The sequence below is a fragment of the Leptinotarsa decemlineata genome, unplaced genomic scaffold (genome assembly GCF_025532065.1).
Source record: "Leptinotarsa decemlineata unplaced genomic scaffold, Ldec_3_MD MMD2_tig00026305, whole genome shotgun sequence".
NCBI lineage: Eukaryota > Metazoa > Arthropoda > Insecta > Coleoptera > Chrysomelidae > Leptinotarsa > Leptinotarsa decemlineata.
Genome location: NW_027412678.1, coordinates 37,614 through 47,750, shown reverse-complemented (window position 1 = coordinate 47,750; position 10,137 = coordinate 37,614). Strand labels below are relative to the sequence as shown.

General features: G+C 36.7%; 2 long non-coding RNA genes across 2 annotated transcripts; both read right to left on the bottom strand.

Annotated features, from left to right (window-relative positions):
• Positions 1-4,693: 4,693 nt before the first annotated feature.
• Positions 4,694-5,904, bottom strand: LOC141485011 (uncharacterized). Its single transcript, XR_012466950.1, has 2 exons — positions 5,706-5,904; positions 4,694-5,627 (listed from the first exon to the last, which is right to left on the bottom strand). It is a non-coding gene; the product is annotated as an uncharacterized lncRNA (long non-coding RNA).
• Positions 5,905-8,049: 2,145 nt separating this feature from the next.
• Positions 8,050-8,577, bottom strand: LOC141485010 (uncharacterized). Its single transcript, XR_012466949.1, has 2 exons — positions 8,379-8,577; positions 8,050-8,300 (listed from the first exon to the last, which is right to left on the bottom strand). It is a non-coding gene; the product is annotated as an uncharacterized lncRNA (long non-coding RNA).
• Between the last annotated feature and the right edge of the window lie 1,560 nt (positions 8,578-10,137).

The following is a 10,137-nucleotide window of genomic DNA, read 5'->3' as shown; positions in this document are numbered from 1 at the left end:
TGATGGGTGCAGAATGTATAGTATTCCCTCAGAATATTCGGGAAAGGAATGTATTGAAAATGGCTTTCATGGAGAAATGGAGAGGACAATTTGCTGTAGAAGGAATGAGGGTTAGAGATAGAATTGTCTAGCAGTATTACCTGTTGTAATTTGTAGGAAATCGAACTGTAAACTCTACTGAACCAGGTTTTAATCATGAATATACAAACGATACATTTTATATGTATTAACAATGACATTAAAACTCATTCAATCAACAACGATTTCCAAGGAATCATAAAAACAAGATCAATCGAAATGAAGTGAACATGGATTACTTCAACACTCCCACTCTTTGTTCACTTCGAAGACGTTACCCACAGACCTTGTCGATTTGTTGAAAATTTTTCTCGTGGTAAGGGTTTGGTTAAAATATCTGCCAACTGGTTTTCTGATTGGGTGTAAACAACAGTGATATTTTTTTCGTTTGTGATGATCATTATAGCTCATCAAGTTTATAGCACTTCTATTATCAACAAAAAGTTCCGTTGGATTCGAAACGTCAACATCAATTTCTTTAAGCAACCTTCTCAACCATATTATTTCTCGTGCGGCATCCCAAGCTGCAATATATTCAGATTCTGTCGTGGATGTTGCAACACTTTTGTCGTTGAGATGTCCATGTAACTGGACAACCTGATAATAAAGTAACATAGCCAGTTGTTGAATATCTAGTATCAATGTCTCCTGCAAAATCTGCATCTGAATACGCTTTTAAATATTCGTTGCTCCCACCATTGTATAGAATTCCATAACTTTTAGTACCCTTTAGGTATCTGAAAATACGTTTGACTGCTTTCCAGTGCTGCTTTCCTGGATTTTCCAAATATCTGCTAACTCTGCTCACTGAGAATGATATATCTGGACGAGTGACAACCGCTAAAAACATGAGACTATTCTCTGTACGGAATATTTTTCATATATTATTTTTCTTCCTCGTTTTGGGGCTTTGAGCTGCATTCAGAATAACATTCATTGTGGAAGTCCATTTTGTGTCTCTTATGTGGTGGTTCCACATCATCTCTCTGGGGCATAGTCTTTGATGTTGACGGTTGGTTTATGTTCTTCAAACCTGCCCAAAAGGGGAAGAATATTAGTGTAGGATATATGCTTTTATGCCTATGTAGATGAATTCATTCTCTCAACCTACTGTAAGCTGGCGATATAGCTATATCAAAGGTAAAGTATAACTTCAAAACAGCGACGTCTCAAGTATCGAAGAGACATCCTCCTTTTTTCCTTGGGGAGCCTGGGTTCATTAAAGTCCCCTTAGAATTGAAACATTTGTGCTATAGGTGTAATATAATTTATATCTTATGAACATTTTGGTATTGTTTACAATTAGAAAAGTGAAATCTTCTCACATTTGAAACTTTGTGGCCTCAGGAGCTCAAGGCTCCTTGCCCTGCCAGTATTATAGGGGGAGTCCTATAATAACGGTTGAATAAAATTTATAAACTGACAGATAAATCAAGGGATTTGTTAACAAATTTGGAATCAACTGAGAAAGGTGTAGATGTTAGGGAAAGGAATTATGAATATTTTAACTGGATTCGAGTTTGATTCGATCGGTTACCGTTTAGAGTTAATTTCCCGTTTTTGTTTCGTATGCTATATAAGCTCCAGGGTTGATCAAGCGGGTGGCGCTCTACCCTCCATCTTATCCACGCCCTTCTTCACTGTTAAACAGCTGGCGGCCTACCCTGGGAGCTATGATCTCTCTCTATCTAGTCTAAATTTTATTTTGTTAAAAGTGAAGTTCACGCGGACGCCACCTAGTGTTCACTAGCTGAACTTATTGGAATACGGATCCAATAGAAATGTAGAAATTTTTCTGGCTATGGAATGTTTCATTGTCGGGGTTACATAGTTCGTACCCTCACAAACAGATGGCAAAAAAGGTGCCAAATCAATTTTTTTCTTTCCGTGATTTCGTTTTTGGAAATTACATCCGATTACATTACTCAAAGCATTGGGTATCATTATGAAACTATACTGTGACGCAACTCCCTCTCCTAACCCTTGAATTTTTTTAGTACAGAAGAGTCATTGTAGAAACCGAGTATTCCTATCGAGTATTCTAATTGGTTCGTTTACGAAATGATATGCTATTAACGGCTTGTATTATCGTTCATTTCTGAAACAGATAGATATCAAGTTGACAATGTTATTGAATTTTAAAATAAGATTCGTTGATAGAAAAGTTTACGCGGACGCCACCTAGAGTTGACTAGCAGAACTTACTGGAATGAAGATCCAATGGAAATGTAGAAATTTTTGTGCCTATGGAATGTTTTCATGTCGAGGTTATATAGTTCACGCCTTCACAGATAGATGGCAAAGGAGGTCCAATAGCAATATAAAATAGCTCATTTTAATTTTTTTCTCAATCTATTTTGATACCAGATCAATGTAAATGGGTTCACATGACTATATACTTTATAAAATTTGAATAGTTCATAATTGAACTACATACATACAACAGAAGTACATCTATGTTGATTCTCTTCTTTTACTTGTATGAGACTGAAGCTTTACTTTTCATAAAGTTATTTTGTCTGAACTCGGACGTAATTTTACAAAACCCACAAAAAATCATGATTACTTTCATAATCGATAATGATCCCATGTTATTCAAAGTCTAAAGTCAGAAAACCGAGATTGAAGTCATTGAATAAAATGAAGAAATCAAAATCATTGTGAAATGATATACAACAAAATAAATGTCAGGAATAATTCTCAGATGATGTGGTGCTGCAGGTTTTTCCGGGTTTTCCTGCAGCTGAAAAAGCAAATGCGCCACTGGAATCAATGAAGTCGCCCCGGAGCGCCAATTAATTTTTATTGTTGTATTTATTTTATTTTTATCGTTGTTTTAACACATTGTAATAATTCTGTAATCAAATATTCCAGTCATTCTCCCCAAAATATGGTAGATCGGTGACCAGAGCCGAGTTTAAACTGTGATGTGATCTAAGTTTCAACTGTCTCAGGAGCCAAGTTTCGACTGTGAAGGATGACGGGTTTCAATTTTGACGGGGGCTCAGTTTCAACTGAGGAAAAAGACCAGTTTGAACTGTTGCAGGAGTCGTGTTTCAACTGTGGCGTGCTGGCTGACGGGTCCCAAATGATATGCTATTCACTGGCTCGTATCACCGTTTATTCCTGAAAGAGATGGATATTGAATCATTAATAAATTGGTGGATGTAGCCGTCACTACGTGGTAGGAAATCATAATGAAAAAAAGAGAAATGAAACTCTTTATGTTTTTACCGCTTTTATTTGTAACTAACGTTACTGCAGTTTCATCCTATACGGTGTTACGGTTTCATTTTGTCATTTATTCTGTTTTGAGGTCGACGACTATCTAAACCTGAAATGAATACTTCCTTGAAAGTTTTGGGATATTTTAATACCTCGTCATTCGTTTAGTTCTCATTCACTGACAAACAACTATACAAGGATATATTCGAACGCATTAATTATATTCGAACACATATTCGAATCCCTTTAAGGATTCCGTGCTCCGACGGAACACGGAACGGTGAATTGACGACTTTGGTTCCGTGAATGTCTTGCCGCCGAAATTCAAAATTTGTTGTGATACTTTTGGTAGCCATTTGCTAATTTTCGAGTTTATGTCTAAACTTCTCGATTTTTCGGATTAATCAAGTATGATCATCTTTTATAAGAATAGGAAATTTTTATTCTTGGCATTTGGATGCTGGTAAAACATTCAACTCACTTGTTGGATTCAATTGCTTATGGAGAACAGAATCTTACTGATTTGAATTTTGGCTTCTTGGGACAAAAGTAAACCTATAGGCCACACGACACTACAGGCGAGTTGATATTTATCAACGAGACAACTCATATATTCAGAGAATGAGCTTGATCATTCTGTCCAGACTCCAGACGTATCGTCCCGGACATCACTTCCAGTGAACCGTTTCCATCTAATATGAATTGTTTCATTTTAGGCTTTCTTTCATCTGAATACCGCTTCCTCGTGTTAGTATTGCTATAAGACTAGACATCCTTGCATGAATGCCTAATACAGTAGTAGCAGTAGTTAGTAGTTAACCGCTGTTGTACCGATCACAATTGTTGTACGGACAGAGCACTGCAGACCTAAGTTTGTAACTCTAAAACCATTCTTGTTCTGCAAGCCACCTTGAGGGAGACACACACATATAAGCTTAGTTATTAAGATAGGGACAAATAACTTATCAGAGACTAGATTTTTGATGCTTGATCTATTATCTCAACAAAGATTTATGTTCTTCAAACCTGCCCAAAAGGGGAAGAATATTAGTGTAGGATATATGCTTTTATGCCTATGTAGATGAATTCATTCTCTCGACCTACTGTAAGCTGGCGATATAGCTATAAAGGGGTGTTGGTGAGGAAACTTTTTTGCAGTTTGAGTCGAACTGCAGTTCATCGAGCAATACATGAAGTATCAATTCGAATAGTTGAAGTGATGGGTGCAGAATGTATAGTATTCCCTCAGAATATTCGGGAAAGGAATGTATTGAAAATGGCTTTCATGGAGAAATGGAGAGGACAATTTGCTGTAGAAGGAATGAGGGTTAGAGATAGAATTGTCTAGCAGTATTACCTGTTGTAATTTGTAGGAAATCGAACTGTAAACTCTACTGAACCAGGTTTTAATCATGAATATACAAACGATACATTTTATATGTATTAACAATGACATTAAAACTCATTCAATCAACAACGATTTCCAAGGAATCATAAAAACAAGATCAATCGAAATGAAGTGAACATGGATTACTTCAACACTCCCACTCTTTGTTCACTTCGAAGACGTTACCCACAGACCTTGTCGATTTGTTGAAAATTTTTCTCGTGGTAAGGGTTTGGTTAAAATATCTGCCAACTGGTTTTCTGATTGGGTGTAAACAACAGTGATATTTTTTTCGTTTGTGATGATCATTATAGCTCATCAAGTTTATAGCACTTCTATTATCAACAAAAAGTTCCGTTGGATTCGAAACGTCAACATCAATTTCTTTAAGCAACCTTCTCAACCATATTATTTCTCGTGCGGCATCCCAAGCTGCAATATATTCAGATTCTGTCGTGGATGTTGCAACACTTTTGTCGTTGAGATGTCCATGTAACTGGACAACCTGATAATAAAGTAACATAGCCAGTTGTTGAATATCTAGTATCAATGTCTCCTGCAAAATCTGCATCTGAATACGCTTTTAAATATTCGTTGCTCCCACCATTGTATAGAATTCCATAACTTTTAGTACCCTTTAGGTATCTGAAAATACGTTTGACTGCTTTCCAGTGCTGCTTTCCTGGATTTTCCAAATATCTGCTAACTCTGCTCACTGAGAATGATATATCTGGACGAGTGACAACCGCTAAAAACATGCTTCTCTGTACGGAATATTTTTCATATATTATTTTTCTTCCTCGTTTTGGGGGCTTTGAGCTGCATTCAGAATAACATTCATTGTGGAAGTCCATTTTGTGTCTCTTATGTGGTGGTTCCACATCATCTCTCTGGGGCATAGTCTTTGATGTTGACGGTTGGTTTATGTTCTTCAAACCTGCCCAAAAGGGGAAGAATATTAGTGTAGGATATATGCTTTTATGCCTATGTAGATGAATTCATTCTCTCAACCTACTGTAAGCTGGCGATATAGCTATATCAAAGGTAAAGTATAACTTCAAAACAGCGACGTCTCAAGTATCGAAGAGACATCCTCCTTTTTTCCTTGGGGAGCCTGGGTTCATTAAAGTCCCCTTAGAATTGAAACATTTGTGCTATAGGTGTAATATAATTTATATCTTATGAACATTTTGGTATTGTTTACAATTAGAAAAGTGAAATCTTCTCACATTTGAAACTTTGTGGCCTCAGGAGCTCAAGGCTCCTTGCCCTGCCAGTATTATAGGGGGAGTCCTATAATAACGGTTGAATAAAATTTATAAACTGACAGATAAATCAAGGGATTTGTTAACAAATTTGGAATCAACTGAGAAAGGTGTAGATGTTAGGGAAAGGAATTATGAATATTTTAACTGGATTCGAGTTTGATTCGATCGTTACCGTTTACAGTTAATTTCCCGTTTTTGCAAACAACTATACAAGGATATATTCGAACGCATTAATTATATTCGAACACATATTCGAATCCCTTTAAGGATTCCGTGCTCCGACGGAACACGGAACGGTGAATTGACGACTTTGGTTCCGTGAATGTCTTGCCGCCGAAATTCAAAATTTGTTGTGATACTTTTGGTAGCCATTTGCTAATTTTCGAGTTTATGTCTAAACTTCTCGATTTTTCGGATTAATCAAGTATGATCATCTTTTATAAGAATAGGAAATTTTTATTCTTGGCATTTGGATGCTGGTAAAACATTCAACTCACTTGTTGGATTCAATTGCTTATGGAGAACAGAATCTTACTGATTTGAATTTTGGCTTCTTGGGACAAAAGTAAACCTATAGGCCACACGACACTACAGGCGAGTTGATATTTATCAACGAGACAACTCATATATTCAGAGAATGAGCTTGATCATTCTGTCCAGACTCCAGACGTATCGTCCCGGACATCACTTCCAGTGAACCGTTTCCATCTAATATGAATTGTTTCATTTTAGGCTTTCTTTCATCTGAATACCGCTTCCTCGTGTTAGTATTGCTATAAGACTAGACATCCTTGCATGAATGCCTAATACAGTAGTAGCAGTAGTTAGTAGTTAACCGCTGTTGTACCGATCACAATTGTTGTACGGACAGAGCACTGCAGACCTAAGTTTGTAACTCTAAAACCATTCTTGTTCTGCAAGCCACCTTGAGGGAGACACACACATATAAGCTTAGTTATTAAGATAGGGACAAATAACTTATCAGAGACTAGATTTTTGATGCTTGATCTATTATCTCAACAAAGATTTATGTTCTTCAAACCTGCCCAAAAGGGGAAGAATATTAGTGTAGGATATATGCTTTTATGCCTATGTAGATGAATTCATTCTCTCGACCTACTGTAAGCTGGCGATATAGCTATAAAGGGGTGTTGGTGAGGAAACTTTTTTGCAGTTTGAGTCGAACTGCAGTTCATCGAGCAATACATGAAGTATCAATTCGAATAGTTGAAGTGATGGGTGCAGAATGTATAGTATTCCCTCAGAATATTCGGGAAAGGAATGTATTGAAAATGGCTTTCATGGAGAAATGGAGAGGACAATTTGCTGTAGAAGGAATGAGGGTTAGAGATAGAATTGTCTAGCAGTATTACCTGTTGTAATTTGTAGGAAATCGAACTGTAAACTCTACTGAACCAGGTTTTAATCATGAATATACAAACGATACATTTTATATGTATTAACAATGACATTAAAACTCATTCAATCAACAACGATTTCCAAGGAATCATAAAAAAACAAGATCAATCGAAATGAAGTGAACATGGATTACTTCAACACTCCCACTCTTTGTTCACTTCGAAGACGTTACCCACAGACCTTGTCGATTTGTTGAAAATTTTTCTCGTGGTAAGGGTTTGGTTAAAATATCTGCCAACTGGTTTTCTGATTGGGTGTAAACAACAGTGATATTTTTTTCGTTTGTGATGATCATTATAGCTCATCAAGTTTATAGCACTTCTATTATCAACAAAAAGTTCCGTTGGATTTGAAACGTCAACATCAATTTCTTTAAGCAACCTTCTCAACCATATTATTTCTCGTGCGGCATCCCAAGCTGCAATATATTCAGATTCTGTCGTGGATGTTGCAACACTTTTGTCGTTGAGATGTCCATGTAACTGGACAACCTGATAATAAAGTAACATAGCCAGTTGTTGAATATCTAGTATCAATGTCTCCTGCAAAATCTGCATCTGAATACGCTTTTAAATATTCGTTGCTCCCACCATTGTATAGAATTCCATAACTTTTAGTACCCTTTAGGTATCTGAAAATACGTTTGACTGCTTTCCAGTGCTGCTTTCCTGGATTTTCCAAATATCTGCTAACTCTGCTCACTGAGAATGATATATCTGGACGAGTGACAACCGCTAAAAACATGCTTCTCTGTACGGAATATTTTTCATATATTATTTTTCTTCCTCGTTTTGGGGGCTTTGAGCTGCATTCAGAATAACATTCATTGTGGAAGTCCATTTTGTGTCTCTTATGTGGTGGTTCCACATCATCTCTCTGGGGCATAGTCTTTGATGTTGACGGTTGGTTTATGTTCTTCAAACCTGCCCAAAAGGGGAAGAATATTAGTGTAGGATATATGCTTTTATGCCTATGTAGATGAATTCATTCTCTCAACCTACTGTAAGCTGGCGATATAGCTATATCAAAGGTAAAGTATAACTTCAAAACAGCGACGTCTCAAGTATCGAAGAGACATCCTCCTTTTTTCCTTGGGGAGCCTGGGTTCATTAAAGTCCCCTTAGAATTGAAACATTTGTGCTATAGGTGTAATATAATTTATATCTTATGAACATTTTGGTATTGTTTACAATTAGAAAAGTGAAATCTTCTCACATTTGAAACTTTGTGGCCTCAGGAGCTCAAGGCTCCTTGCCCTGCCAGTATTATAGGGGGAGTCCTATAATAACGGTTGAATAAAATTTATAAACTGACAGATAAATCAAGGGATTTGTTAACAAATTTGGAATCAACTGAGAAAGGTGTAGATGTTAGGGAAAGGAATTATGAATATTTTAACTGGATTCGAGTTTGATTCGATCGGTTACCGTTTACAGTTAATTTCCCGTTTTTGCAAACAACTATACAAGGATATATTCGAACGCATTAATTATATTCGAACACATATTCGAATCCCTTTAAGGATTCCGTGCTCCGACGGAACACGGAACGGTGAATTGACGACTTTGGTTCCGTGAATGTCTTGCCGCCGAAATTCAAAATTTGTTGTGATACTTTTGGTAGCCATTTGCTAATTTTCGAGTTTATGTCTAAACTTCTCGATTTTTCGGATTAATCAAGTATGATCATCTTTTATAAGAATAGGAAATTTTTATTCTTGGCATTTGGATGCTGGTAAAACATTCAACTCACTTGTTGGATTCAATTGCTTATGGAGAACAGAATCTTACTGATTTGAATTTTGGCTTCTTGGGACAAAAGTAAACCTATAGGCCACACGACACTACAGGCGAGTTGATATTTATCAACGAGACAACTCATATATTCAGAGAATGAGCTTGATCATTCTGTCCAGACTCCAGACGTATCGTCCCGGACATCACTTCCAGTGAACCGTTTCCATCTAATATGAATTGTTTCATTTTAGGCTTTCTTTCATCTGAATACCGCTTCCTCGTGTTAGTATTGCTATAAGACTAGACATCCTTGCATGAATGCCTAATACAGTAGTAGCAGTAGTTAGTAGTTAACCGCTGTTGTACCGATCACAATTGTTGTACGGACAGAGCACTGCAGACCTAAGTTTGTAACTCTAAAACCATTCTTGTTCTGCAAGCCACCTTGAGGGAGACACACACATATAAGCTTAGTTATTAAGATAGGGACAAATAACTTATCAGAGACTAGATTTTTGATGCTTGATCTATTATCTCAACAAAGATTTATGTTCTTCAAACCTGCCCAAAAGGGGAAGAATATTAGTGTAGGATATATGCTTTTATGCCTATGTAGATGAATTCATTCTCTCGACCTACTGTAAGCTGGCGATATAGCTATAAAGGGGTGTTGGTGAGGAAACTTTTTTGCAGTTTGAGTCGAACTGCAGTTCATCGAGCAATACATGAAGTATCAATTCGAATAGTTGAAGTGATGGGTGCAGAATGTATAGTATTCCCTCAGAATATTCGGGAAAGGAATGTATTGAAAATGGCTTTCATGGAGAAATGGAGAGGACAATTTGCTGTAGAAGGAATGAGGGTTAGAGATAGAATTGTCTAGCAGTATTACCTGTTGTAATTTGTAGGAAATCGAACTGTAAACTCTACTGAACCAGGTTTTAATCATGAATATACAAACGATACATTTATATGTATTAACAATGACATTAAAACTCATTCAATCAACAACGATTTCCAAGGA